At 46.9% G+C, this 14,652-nt stretch overlaps 1 protein-coding gene and 1 non-coding gene across 3 annotated transcripts in view; one reads left to right on the top strand and one right to left on the bottom strand.

Annotated features, from left to right (window-relative positions):
* Nucleotides 1–14,652, top strand: part of KCTD16 (potassium channel tetramerization domain containing 16) — a 243,815-nt gene that overhangs the window by 197,122 nt on the left and 32,041 nt on the right. The gene's annotated exons all lie outside the window — the stretch shown is intronic.
* On the bottom strand, nucleotides 7,308–7,445 carry LOC114807069. The gene has a single exon (XR_003755122.1). It is a non-coding gene; the product is annotated as a small nucleolar RNA SNORA7 (small nucleolar RNA).

The raw sequence follows: 14,652 nt of genomic DNA, 5'->3' as shown, positions 1-14,652 counted from the left end.
TAGGAGGGGGGAGGTGATGGAGTGCTTTAAAGCCAATGGGGAGGAGTTTTTGTTTGATATGGAGGTGGAAGGGCATCCGCTGGAGGGTTCTGAGAAGCAGGGTGACATGTCCTGAACGTTTCTGTAGAAAAATGATCCGGGCAGCAGAGCGAAGTATGGCCTGGAGTGGGGAGAGACAGGTGGCCGGGAGGTCAGCAAGGAGGCCGATGCGGTAATCCAGGCGGGAGAGGATGAGGGATTGTATCAACGTGATGGCAGTTGGGATGGAGAGGAAAGGGCGGATTTTAGCGACGACGTGAAGGCGGGACCGACGGGATTTGGAGACGGATTGAATACGTGGGTTGCGTGACAAAGAGGAGCCTGTTGATTATCCTGTAGTCGATTAGACTCTTGAGGGCAGAAAATGTGTGTTTTGCTTCTGTCGTGCATTCCTAACTTAGTTCAGAGTTCTGCTCCCGGCAGGTTTATAAATGCCGGGAGACAGTGTCAGAGTCGCCTCGGGATGCCCTTACTGCAGCCATTTAGGGTTAGTGATGAAAGAAATGTGATCAGGTGAAGGTGTTGAGAGTAAGAACGGTAGTGATCACAAGAATAATAGTAGCCGTAAAGCAGCATTAATATTAGCGGAAGGAGAAGTATTCATTCATTCGATCGTATTTATTGAACGCTTATGGGGTGCAGAGCACCGTACTAAGCGCTTGGAAAGTAGAGTTCGGCGACGGATAGAGCCATTCCCCACCCAACGATGGGTTCGCAGTCTAGAATCGGTAGTATTAACCATAGAAGTGGCGTGAATAACCGTAGAGAAGCAGCGTGGTTCAACGGCAAGATCCCGGGTTTGGGAGTCAGAGATGGTGGGTTCTGATCCCGACCCCGCCACTTATCAGCTGTGTGACTTTGGGCGAGTCACTTCACTTCCCTGGGCCTCAAGTTACCTCATCTGGAGAACGGGGATTAAAAGTCCCAAGTCTCTCACCCGATTACCTGGTATCTACCCAGCGGTTCGAACAGTGCATGGCACATAGTAAGCGCTTAGCAAATACCAAATTATTAGTAGTGATAGCAGAGGTCTTAGCATCAGTAGTAGCAGGAGGAGGAGCAGCATCAGTAGCAGTATTCACATAATATTACTAAGCAATTAATAGCTATTAATAGCAATTAATAAGCAGCCACTGCATAGACTGGACTAAGTACTTGGGTGGGTAAGTGTACAAGAAGTCTGCACCCTGCTAAAGGGCAACTGAGGCCGCTTGGCCACGTCAGAAGCGAACTCTGAATTGGAACTGTGGTCGTTCCCTGCCCGGATCGAACTGGACTGCCTAGTTTTCGCTACGCCCATCTCGACAACAACTCTTCTTTAGGGGCTCCAGGACATTTTAAATCCCGAAACCTGAAATTCTCAGCGAACGCCGAAGCCGTGCCCACGGCCCCGTCGCCCGCCCGGGAGCGAGCACCGAATCCAAACCGGGCTAGGAAAGTTCCCTGCCAGTCCCCGCTCAGACCAAGGCGGACTGCCAAGTTTTCACTCCACAAATTTTGAAAGAAAAACCGGATTCGGGGGAGTGTGGATTTGGGCCGTTCAGCCAGCCTCATGGCCACAAATATGTCAGGGATTCGCCAAATATTATTAGTAGTAGTAATAATAATAGTGTTGGTATGTGTTAAGCGCTTACTGTGTGCAGGGCACTGTTCTAAGCGCTGGGGTAGACACAGGGGAATCAGGTTGTCCCACGTGGGGCTCACAGTTAACCCCCATTTGACAGATGAGGTAACTGAGGCACAGAGAAGTGAAGTGACTTGCCCAGAGTCACACAGCTGACAGGTGGCAGAGCCGGGAGTCGAACCCATGACCTCCGACTCCGAAGCCCAGGCTCTTTCCACTGAGTAGTAGTAATCTTGCATTTGTTAAGCCCTGACTATGTGTCAAGCACTGTTCGAAGCCCTGGGGTAGATAGGAGTTGATCAGTTCTGACAGAATCCTTGTCAAGATGGAGCTCACACGCGGTGTGACAGTAGGAGGGAGAATTGGTATTGAATCCCCATTTTACAGATGAGGAAACGGAGGTCAGAGAAGGGAAGCGACTGGCCTAAGGTCCCACAGCAGGTCAGTGGAGGAGGCGGGATTAGAACCCAGGTCCTCTGACTTCCAGGTCCATGTTCTTTCCACTAGGCCAAGGTGATTCTTAAAGAGTAGGATCTCTATCGGAGAACCGCTTCAGCATTTTTCAGAGTGGTTTACAAAGGATTTTTGGGGGGTCCAGAGCATCCCTGCCACAGGATGGAGGAGGGTGGTGTTACACTCTCGTCTCCACCTCCTCGGGTTTGCCCTCTAGTAATAATAGGACATGTAGATAAGCAGCGTGGATCAGTGGAAAGATCCCGGGCTTGGGAGTCGGGGGTCATGGGTTCGAATCCCGGCTCTGCCACTTAGCTGTGTGACTGTGGGCCAGTCACTTCACTTCTCTGTGCCTCAGTTACCTCATCTGTAAACTGGGGATGAAGACTGTGAGCCTCACGTGGGGCAACCTGATTACCTTGTATCTCCCCCAGCGCTTAGAACAGTTCTCTGCACGTAGTAAGCGCTTTCCCCTGTGTCTCCCCCAGCGCTTAGGACAGTGCTCGGCACATAGTAAGCGCTTAACAAATGGCAACAATTATTATTAATCATTATTAAATACCAACATTATTATTATTATCAAGTGCTTATGAGGTTCAAAGCACCGTACTAAACACTGGGTTAGATACAAGGTGTTCAGGTTGGTCCCTGTCACTCTTTTCTAAGTGGTTGGGAACATACAATAGGAGCACAGTGCGAAAGGAACCGGCGTGGCCTAGTGGATAGAGCACAGGCCTGGGAGTCAGAAGGGCCTGGGTTCCGATTCCGGCTCTGCCCCTTGTCGCCTGTGTGACCTTAATAATAATAATAATAATGTTGGTATTTGTTAAGCGCTTACTATGTGCCGAGCACTGTTCTAAGCGCTGGGGTAAACACAGGGGAATCAGGTTGTCCCACGTGGGGCTCACACTTAATCCCCATTTTACAGATGAGGGAACTGAGGCACAGAGAAGTTAAGTGACTTGCCCACAGTCACACAGCTGACAAGTGGCAGAGCTGGGATTCGAACTCATGAGCCCTGACTCCAAAGCCCGTGCTCTTTCCACTGCGCCACGCTGCTTCTCTAACCTTGGCGACTCACTTCAGTACTCTGTGCCTCAGTTCCCTCATCTGTAAAATGGGGAGAAAGACTGTGAGTCCCACGTGGGACGGGGACTTTGTCCAACCCGATCAGCTTGTACGTATCCCGGCACCAGCGTGGCTCAGTGGAAAGAGCCCGGGCTTGGGAGTCAGAGGTCGTGGGTTCTAACCCCGGCTCCGCCACTTGTCTGCTATGTGACTTTGGGCAAGTCACTTCTCTGTGCCTCGCTTACCTCATCTGTAAAATGGGGGTTAAGACTGGGAGCCCCACGTGGGACAACCGGATAAACTTGTATCTACCCCAGCGCTTAGAACAGGGCTTGGCACAGAGTAAGTGCTTAACAAAGACCATCATCATTAATACCATAAAAAAGGCATTGTCTTTTCTAATGAGAAAGGCAGGACACAGATCGCATACAACACGTATGCATACACGTACATTAAGGTACAAGAATAAGAGCACAGATAGAGACGATTAAAACAAAACTAGACAAGTAAATGACTAAATCAATAGACAACAAATAAGCGGCGAGTTTATAGAAATGTCGGGGAGCGTCGAAGGGGTCAGTGGTATGACCTAACCAGGTGGTGGGAGGTCTCTATTCCTGCTTCTCCCCCCCCTCCACCCCTCCCCTCACTTTTAACTTCCTCCAGGATGCTGGAGACATTGTTTTTCAAGAAGCAGGTTGGAGCAGACAGGGAACCCTCAGAGGGGGATCCCCAGGACCTTTGCATAGCAGATTGATCCTTAGGTCATTCTCATTCAGAATATAGTCATTCAAATGGATGCCTGCTGTGTGTCCTTAGGCAAATCCCTTAACTTCTCTGTACCTCACTTTTCTCCTATGTAAAAAGAGGATTCAAAAACTTGTTTTCCCTAGTCGTTAGACTGTGAGCTCCATATGGAACAGGGACTGTGTCTGATCTGATTAACTTGTATCTTCCCCAATACTTAGAACAGTGCTTGATAAATACTAAGTGCTCAACAAATACCATAAAATAATGACAAAAAAAATCATCCTGACACGGTGGGGCTCCTTAGCTGATCTTTAATAATAATAATAATAATGATGTTGCTATTTGTTAAGCTCTTGCTATGTGCAGAGCACTGTTCTAAGCGCCGGGGTACATACGGGGTGATCAGGTTTTATTCTCCATTTTCCAGATGAGGTAACTGAGGCACAGAGAAGTTAAGTGACTTGCCCACAGTCACCCAGCTGACAAGTGGCAGATCCGGGATTCGAACCCATGACCTCTGACTCCGAAGCCCGTGCTCTTTCCACTGAGCCAATAATAATGCTATTTGTTTAGTGCTTACTACGTGCCAAGCACCGTTCTAAGCTCTGAGCACCGTTCTAAGCGCTTTAATGGGTTTCTAGCCAAAACACAGTGTAAATCCCCTTAAGAGAAGACCTCAGTGTAGCTTTTCTGCAAGAATGGAGGGAAAATAGAGGAGGGGCGAAAGGCTGTCAGACCAGTAATTGCACGTTAACCAGGGTGAAATGAGGGGAAATCATGCCGCTGAGGTACTGGGAGTTGATGTCGACAACTCTTGAGGCAGGCCAGTGAGGGAGAAATATTCCACGCAGATGGTCAGTGTGATCTGGAGTCGTCCGTGGTGGTTTGAGTTGACTCTGACAGCCCACCCCACCGCCCTGTTTGCTTACTTTTGGTTCCAAGATGCTCAATACCAAATATCGATAAATCTCCTGTATGCCTTCCTGCTGCCAGCAACAGTGCAACGGCCAATTACTTATGAGGCATTAGTCATTGTTTTTAAACTATACACTGGTAATTTGATTTAGACAGGGCATTTTCTCCTGATAAATCTAGCTAGATTACCAAGTCAGAATGTATTTATTAAAACACCAATTAGATCTTGCTCTCTCATCCATCACAAGGCCCTTTACTTCTCGGGGGGGATTCGGTGACATGTTCAAGGCTCTGCATTTGCGTGAATGACTGATTTAAATCAAGTTGTCATTTCAAGAGAGGTACCTTCTCTCTCCACCTTGAGGAAACTGATTTCTGTTCAGAGCCATTTTGGCCACCGTGAACTAGGAGGCGGCGGAGTGGGGAGGGTTTGTCGGGGGTGCCTGCCTCCTCCTGGTGATTCTCCTGGGTGCTGGGAGATCTCTGCTAGAACAGGTCGCAGAATCAGTGTAGCTGGGGGCCCAGGAGCCTGTGGACTGCATCGTCAGGAGTCTTTTCATTCATTCAATTGAATTTATTGAGCACTCACTGTGTGCAAAGCACCGTGCTAAGTACCTGGGAGCCGTTAAAGGCTTACATGTCCCAGGCGGTTGTTAAGCGCTGGGACGGATGCAAGCAGATCAAGTTGGACACGGTCCCTGTCCCACGTGGGACCCACAGTCTCAATCCCCACTTTACAGATGAGGGAATGGAGGCACCAAGAAGTGAATAATGTTGGTATTTGTTAAGCGCTTACTGTGTGCAGAGCACTGTTCTAAGTGCTGGGGTAGATACAGGGTCATCAGATTGTCCCACGTGAGGCTCACAGTTTTAATCCCCATTTTACAGATGAGGTCACTGGGGCCCAGAGAAGTGAAGTGACTTGCCCGCAGTCACACGGCTGACAAGGGGCGGAGCCGGGATTCGAACCCATAACCTCTGACTTCCAAGCCTGGGCTCTTTCCACCGAGCCGCGCCGCTTCTCAGGTGAAGTGATTTGCCCGAGGTCACACAGCAGGTAAATGGTGGAGCCAGGATTAGAACCCATGTCCTTCTGCCTCCCAGGCCCCGTGCTCTCTCCGCTGCACCATACCGCTTCTCTGCCTAGTCAAGAGCAAGTGGGGATTGAGAAGTACGGCAGAGAAGATGGTATCCCTAATGCAGTTCCAGAGGATACGGAGTTGGGCCAGCTGGCAAAAAAAGTTGGCAGGTGATGAGATTAAACAGAATTGCAAAGATCTCAGAAGATGGGGATAGAATTCCATGGCCTGCCTGGTTAGAACAATGATTTTTTTTTTAGAAGAGTTCAAAACCAGAACTGAACACAAGAGAACACAAGCAAAAGATTAGTAGTAAAAGGAAAACACCACTTGTAAGGCAAGACAGAGTAGAAAAAGACCTGGGGGCCGTAGTCAACCGCAAGCTAATATTAACCGACAATGTAGTGCTGTCATTGACATAATGGTCCTGCATTTTCATGGTAATTGTATAAGAATTGAGAAATCATTCTTCCTCTCATTAATGCTTTATGCTGTTACTACATTTTCAAAAAACAAGTGGGGAATTTGATGAAGATCCAGAGAAAGAAAATAAATGGAAGTATGGCATCCAGATAGGAACAACGATAATACAACTCTAGTAACGATTCTTATTGTTTCCTGGGTACAGAAGCACTCTTGTAACATCCGGGGCAGGTCAGTTCAGATAGAATCCCTGTCCCACTTGAGGTTTTCAGTCTGAGGTCACTGATTCAGGTTTCTAGGATCCCGGGCATCTGGGTCCAAAGTGATTCTCACAGAACATTTGCTTTTGCGTAACATTTATTTAAGCCACGTCCCCCGGAGCTCTCCCCCAAGAGGCCTTCCCTGACTAAGCCCTCATTTCCTCATTTCCCTCTCCCTTCTGCTTTGCCCTGACTCGGTGTCTTTATTCACCACCCACCCTCCCCCAGCCTCGCGTCACTTAGCTACATCTCCATTCTTTGTATTAACGGGTTTCCCTCTCTAGATTGTAAGCTCGGTGTGGGGAGGGAATGTTTCCATCGATAGTATTGTGTTGTACTCTCCCAAGAGCTTAGTACAGCCCCCGTACCCAGTAAGTGCTCGATAAATATGACCGGCTGGTAGGTTGATTTTGCACTTTTGAAAAATAGAACTTTCCCACCAGAGATGTGGCTAGCACCCTAGTAGATAACTTCTTGTCCTACGCTGTCGAGTCGTGTCCGACCCGTAGTGACGCGATGGACACATCTCTCCCAGAAAGCCCCGCTTACATCTGCAGTTGTTCTGGAAGGCTTTCCATAGAGTTTTCTTTGTAAAAATATAAAAGCGGTTTACCATTTGCCTCCTTCCGTGCAGTAAAGGAGTCTCCGCCCTCGACTCTCCCCCGCGCTCCTGCTGCCCGGCACGGCGGACTTTTGACCTGTAGCAGATGGCCTTCCACTCGCCAGCCACTGGCCAAGCTAGAAATGAAATGGATGGGCCTCTGCTTGACTCTCCCTCCTGTAGTCGAGACTGGTAGAGGACTGAAAACTCTCCAGGTGCGACCCTGAGAGAGAAGTAGGGACTACCCATTGGAAAAGGTCACTGAAACTGTAAATTTTACCCCAAACTGACCAATAAATGAGATGGATATGTCTTCAACTCTTGTGGAAGGAGGCCAAGGATGATATTCACTGTCTTGCAGTTGGTGATGCTTTCATCCATTGGAGGGCCAGCTTTTAGTGGTAAGCTTGAAGCGTGGTCTAGGGGAAAGAGTGTGAGCTTGTGAGGCAGAAGACCTGGGTTCTAATCCCGACTCTGCCACTTGTCTTCTGTGACCTTGGGAAAGTGGCTTAACTTATCTGGGCCTCAGCTACCTCATCTGTAAAATGGGGATTAAGACTGTGAACCCCATGTAGGACAGGGTCTGCATCCAACCTGATTAGCTTGTATCTACCCCAGTGCTTAGAACAGTGCCTTAAAAAATACCATTTAAAAAACCCGGAAAACAAAGCAAATTAGGGGTGAACCCTCCAACTGAATGCAAACGGTTCTCACCATACTAAGCTCTTGGCACAGTACGGCAGAATTAGCTTTACTAGTCTAGACTGTTAGCTCGTCGGGGGAGGGGATTGTCTGCTCATTCAATTAATCGTATTTATTGAGCGCTTACTGTGTGCGTAGCACTGTACTAAGTGCTTGGAAAGTACAATACAGCCATAAGGAGAGACAATGTTCTAACAGCTCTAACTTTTCTCACAACGTCCCTAAGATTAGGGGCCACTCATTAGGTAACGTTTTATTCCTTGTTCTCCCATCATTATTGTATTGTCGTCTCCCAAGTGCTTAGTACAGTGCTCTGCACGCATTAAGTGCTCAATAAATAAGATGGCCAATCAGCAGACGCGTTCCCTGCCTACAATGAGATTACAGTCTAGAGACTGTAAAACCGACCATAGTTGACCATGGCCAAAACTGGCCATAATCCGATGCTGTTCGAGTCAGTAACTAAAATCTTAAGGAAACCAACTGTTCGCTTTTCCCCTCCACCAAACACACCCCGGTTCCTTGAGCAACACCCTAAGGAATACTTTCCTTTTTCCCAAACGCTCACAGCATTCAAAACCATTCCAAGTGGACTCGCCCAAATGAGGTCACGGACTCTTGTCTGTAAAAGACTGTCGGAGAAACGACAGATCGTGAACCGCCGATGCCACGGATGACGGCGGCCCTGGAGCGAGGGGAAGGTGCTCCGTTCCACTTGCAGGCATCACCAAACAGTAGCTCTCGGCTCTGCTAATCTGTGAAATTGTTTTCCACTCGCCAGAATGCTGGAAGCTAATTGCTTTCTTCAATGAAACAAGACTATCCACTCATCTAAGCTTGTATTCACCGAGATTACTCACCTGTGACAGTTAGTTTCTCCCAGGAACTCTAGTAGAAATGTTTATTTCCAGCACAATAAACCACAGAGTGGAAATTGACTATTCAGTCTTTCCTCCTACCCCGCTTAATAGATAGGCTCCTTGGGTCGTTCCGGGCTCCCGTTGCAAACAGAAGGAGATATAGCTCGTTCCCAAGGGATATTTCCCTTCCGGTTTCATTGGTGGCTGCGTTTTTACGGTTGATATGAGGATTAATGACATAATTAACCATGTTCCCTGTCAGAAGAACCCATAGGTTGCATCAGATATACTCTTCATCCCATAAATGATGTAGAAGTTCACAACTCACAGAACAGCATTGCCTAAGTGAATTATAATAATCCTCTTAAAAAGCAGGAGGGAATGAGGATTAAGTCTCCTCAGCCGTGTATCGACTCATTTATTTACACCGAATTTTCGATCAGTTTTGATGTATTATTGCATGGGGTGCTCTTCTTGATATGTGACAAGAAGTCTAATGCCACAGGACAAATCTGAGCTTGTTCTGAAAGAATCACCCAGAGCAGAGTATTCCATTCCTGCTCAAGTGATTAGTTCATTGACTTCATCAAGACCCAAGCCATAAATCACCAGGCGGTGTGATTATCGGGTTGCTTTGTTTTCGCAAGGACCCAGAAAAAAATTTGTCCATCTGAGCTAAGCATGCTGACGTATCGTACCTACTGGTGAATCAAGTGCGCGAGATGTAAAGAAAGCTATAGGCCGAGCACCATAAATATCTCCCAAGAGGCAGGACTTTTAGGTGGTGAAGTAGCCCAGGGACACGATGGGAACTCTGTTGCACAAATCGTAGAAGGATAAATGGCGAAAGTGCTGGAGAACAGGACTGACACCACCAAACCAGAGGGAATGGTGAGAGGGGAGGGAAGGTGAGGATGGAGGAGCCCGGGGCGGTTCGGGAGAAAGTTTCTGACTCCAGTTTCCACAGTCCCAAGAACCTTTTATGCCGTCTCCTCTGACCCGTGTGCAGTGTTTTGATGGTTTTGTGCCATTTAAATGAAGTCATGCGTGATGCTAATGCACTTCCAAGATTAGTGCATCCTGGAGCACTTACATGTAAAGTTTAAAGGCCTGTCTGCTGTGTGTCTGTGTGTATTTATAGAGTTACTCAATCTAGGTGCCCAAGGGAAACCATTCTCTGTTTTATTTTAGGTTGACATCACGTAATCTATTGTTTACAAATGACTAAATAGTGGAAAGCGCACACATTTCTTCTCTTGTCTTCTTGACCATTTAGGGCCACTGGAAAAATGGACAATGCACAGTCTGATGGTTGCCCTCATTGGCAGCTGAGCTTAGGGAGAAGGACTGGGTTCATTATTTTTTCTTAACTTTTGCAAATTGATTTTGATTTGAATTTTCTTCCACGAGAACCCACGCTCTGTCCCAGATATCTGAGAAGGTCACTGTGAAGTACGTCTTCCCTAATGAAGTATAAGCTCCTTGGAGGCAGAGGTCATGTCGTGGGCATCTGCTGTACAGGGTATCGCACCCTGTGGGAACTCAATTAATGTGATTACCACTCCCACGTTGTTTTTAAACTTTGAAAAATAATGAGGTTTGGTGGATGAATGGGGAATAGGGTAGCATCATGGCCTAGCGGATAAAGCACAGTCCTGGAAGTCAGAAGGACTTGGATTCTAATCCCAGCTCTGCTTTTTGTCTGCTTTTTTGTCATCTTGGACAAGTCGCTTACTTCTCTGTGCCTCAGTTACCTCATCTGGAAAAGGGGATTAAGACCGTGAGCTCCCTGTGGGACGTAGACTGTGACCAAATCGATTGGCTTGTACCTATCCCAGAGCCCAGTACAACATCTGACACATAGTAATCACTAAATAAATACCATAAGGTCGTCCCACGTGTGCCTCACAGTCTTAATATCTGTTTTACAAATGAGGTAACTGAGGCACAGAGAGGTTAAGTGACTTGCCCAAGGTCACACAGCAGACAAATGGTTGAGCCGGGATTAGAACCCACTTCCTCTGACTCCCAGGCCCAGGCTCTTTCCACTAAGCCACTGCTTCCTGCTCCTCCTCTGCCCTACTAAGGGAGGAAAAGAAGGTATGCCCAACTGAGCCTAGGACACCCCTTATTCATTCATTTATTCATTCAATAGTATGTATTGAGCGCTTACTATGTGCAGAGCACTGTATTAAGCGCTTGGAATGTACAATTCGGCAACAGATAGAGACAAGGCCTGCTCACTGACGGGCTTACAGTCTAGTCGGGGGAGACGGACAGACAACAACAATAGCAATGAATAGAATCAAGGGGATGTACACCTCGTTAACAAAATAAATTGGGGGATGCAGTTGGAAAAATCACATTTAATAATAATAATGATAATAACAATAATAATAACCGTCTATTTGTTAAGCACATACTATGGGCTTGGAACTCCACTAAGCTCAGGGTAGATACAAGATAATCGGGTTGGACACAGTCCCTATCCCGCATAATCGGGTTGGTCAGTCCCTGTCCCAATCCCCATTTTACAGATGAGGTAAATGAGGCACAGAGAAGTGAAATGACTTGTCCAAGGTCAATCAGAAGACAAGTGGCAAGATACAGGACTAGAACTCAGGTTTTCTGACTCATAGGTTGATGCTTTTTTCCTAGGCCATGTTAGAGAGGAGTGCTCAATCAATCAATCAATCAATCAATCAATCAATGGCATTTATTGAATGCTTATGTGCAGAGAATTCTACTGTTTGGAAGAGTAGAAAACAATAGAATAAGCAGGCACATTCACTGTCCATAATGAGATTCCTGTCTAAGACATGTCCGTGTTTCCAGTCTTTTCCTTTAGGTGAACCCAGCTGGTTCTTAAATGACATGGACATGGGAAGGAGAAGGGATGATCGGATTAGAAGGACAAAGTCACTAAATCCTATTTTCTATCTGTGGATCTTAGTATAATATATTAGTATAATATTGATACTAATAACAACGATGATTATGGTATTTGTTAAATGTTGTCTATGTGCCATGCATCCTCCTAAACACTGGGGTAGATACAGTAGAATCAGATCAGACACAGGCCTTATATAATTATGGAGCCCACAGTCTAAGTAAGTGGTCGAGCAGATATTAAATCCCCCTTTTGCCGATGAAGCAACGGAGGCACAGAGAAGTTAGGTGACTGGCCCAAGGTCACACAGCAGGTGAGTCAGTGGCAGAGTTGGGATCTGAACGCAGGTCTGCTGGCCCCCAAGCCGTGCTCTCTCCACCACGCCACGCTGCTTCTCGCCCAAGGCCCGCTCTTCTCCCAGACTCTGGTTCAGAGGGACGAGTCCATTCATTCGTTCCTTCACTCAGTCGTATTTACTGTGTGCTTACTGTGCGTGTGAGTACAATTTGGCAACATCCCTGTCCCTTAGCTCCGCGCTAAAATGCCCCTTGTCTCTCTGTTGTAGTTTTGGCAGGGGCGGGGGTAGGTAGGAGGGGGCCAGGGGAGAGCTTATGGAGAAGGATGGGCCAATGTCTGAAACCTCTCTGTGATTTTCTCCATTCCTTGGGATGATTTAGCTTTCCAACACTCAGGCTGGGGTTGGAAATTAGACCTGTCACTTTAAAATATGCCTGTCCTCGCTCTGCCATCAGCAGGGGAGGGGCCTTGTCAGGAGCAGCGCAAAAGTAGGATCAGGACAGGGATGGGCATAATTTTCAGCTGACAGCTCTACTAAGAACCTTCCTGCTGGAGATTAAATCTTGGCCTTTGAAGAGCTGAATCCTGGCCTGGAGATTTCCATCTTCCTCAGTTTTCTCTTAATTACTGAGACTTCCTTCCATTCTCGGGGTCTCAAGGGAGCATCTGAAAATGGGGTTGATCCTGTAGACCGTAAGCTCCTTGTGGGGAGGGATGAAATCTACCGACTCCGCTGCGTTGTACTTTCCCGAGCGCTTAGTCCAGTTCTCCGCACACAATAAGTGCTCACTAAGTACCACTGGTTGATTGATTGCCTGGTCGATCCATATGCCAGGTCCAAGATGCTTCGACTGCAGGCCCGTCAAAGGGCAGGGACTGTCTCTATCTGTTACCGATTTATGCATCCCAAGCGCTTAGTACAGTGCTCTGCACATAGTAAGCGCTCAATAAAGACTTTTGAATGAAATGAATGGAGATAGTCTGGTTGGAAAGCGGGAAAATCAGTCAGTAAGTCAGTGATGTTTTCGAGAGCCTCTAGTGAATAGCCCTGGACTAAGCGGTTGAGAAAATACAGCTGTAACGAAGCGTATGGTACCTGAATTTGAGGAGCTTACAGGAGAACGGAGAAGACAGACAAAAGTAGCTTACAGATCATGAAAGAGGAGAAAGAGTAAGGATATAGGAAGGAGGAAAAATATATCGGGAGGAAACCGCTGATGAAAAAAGGTAATGTAGAAATGAACATATAAACATATAACGATGTATGTGTTCATACAAACTGAGGAAAGGATTAAAATACATATGGGCTAAAGGTTGTGTTGTCATGACTGGAATATTCTGAACCTGTCAGGGAAGGCTTTTTGGGGGAAATGGGATTTTAGGAGGTTTTAGAAGATGGGGAAAACTGTGATTTGATGGATTTGGTGGGTGGGGAGAGAGTTCCAGACTGCGGGAAAGGACTGAGTGAGGGATTGGCAGCTTCATGTTTTCCTATGAGAGCTCAGGGACAGATTTAAAGACTGAAAACACAGACATCCATTTCCTCCTGGTCCTGCTGGGGTAATCAATAGAAGAGACTCTATCCCTATGAACCGGGGAATGATGCAGTCTACGAATCTCCAGCCCCCACGAGAGGTTCCTTATTTATTCGTTATTATATTTATTTTGTTTTATGACATTTCAATCATATTTATTAAGCACTTACTGTGTGCACAGCATTGTACTAAGCACCTAAGGTATTTTTTTAAGTGCTTCCTATGGGCCAAACACCGTTCCAAGCGCTGGGGTAGATACAAGCTGATCAGGTCGGACACAGTCCCTCGCCTGCACGGGGCTCACAGTCTTAATCCCCAATTTACAGATCAGGTAACCGAGGCACAGAGAAATGAACTGACTCACCCAAGGTCACATAGCAGACAAGTGGGGGAGCTGGGATTAGAACCCGGGTCCTTCCGACTCCCAGGTTTGGGCTCTATCCATTAGGCCACGATATTTCTCTTCTTCTCTTGGTCAGTGCTGACCTGACTGACCTCCTATAGCACAGAAGCAGGAGATTTGGTAAAGGAAAGACTCCCCCATCCAGTTCACCCTTTTAAAAAATTCTGCCTCCAGGGATCACCGACTGATCAATCAATCAATCAATCAATCGTATTCACTGAGTGCTTACTGTGTGCACAATATTGTCCTAAGCGCTCGGGAGAGTACAATATAACAGCGTTGGTAAGCACGTTCCCTACCCACAAGCAATTTACAAGTATTCCAGGATAGTGGGCTAATCAATCAGTCATTAGTGGCATTGATTGAGGGCTTACTGTGTGCAGACCACTGGATTAAGTAAGCTTACTTAAATGGATAATAAATGGCCATAAAATTTCTACGAATCGGAAACGACGCGACGGCATTTGATGACGATGGAATTCCATTCCGTTCCATTCCGTTGAGTTTTCATTATCATCGATAGAGTTTTCTCTTCCACGGACTTCATTCATTCAGTCACTCGATCATATTTATTGAGCAAAGCACGTTACTAAGCACACTGGAGAATATAATATAGCAATGAGCGGGCACGTTCCCTGCCCACAGTGAGATTACAGTCTAGAGGAACGTGCCTGTTCATTGTTGTATTGTTTTCTCCCATAGTTCTAAGTGCTGGGGTGGCTACAAGGTATAATCAGGTTGCCCCAGGTGGGG

Source organism: Ornithorhynchus anatinus, chromosome X1, assembly GCF_004115215.2.
Source record: "Ornithorhynchus anatinus isolate Pmale09 chromosome X1, mOrnAna1.pri.v4, whole genome shotgun sequence".
In the NCBI taxonomy this organism is placed as follows: Eukaryota; Metazoa; Chordata; class Mammalia; order Monotremata; family Ornithorhynchidae; genus Ornithorhynchus; species Ornithorhynchus anatinus.
This window is presented reverse-complemented; position numbering and strand designations above follow the sequence as displayed.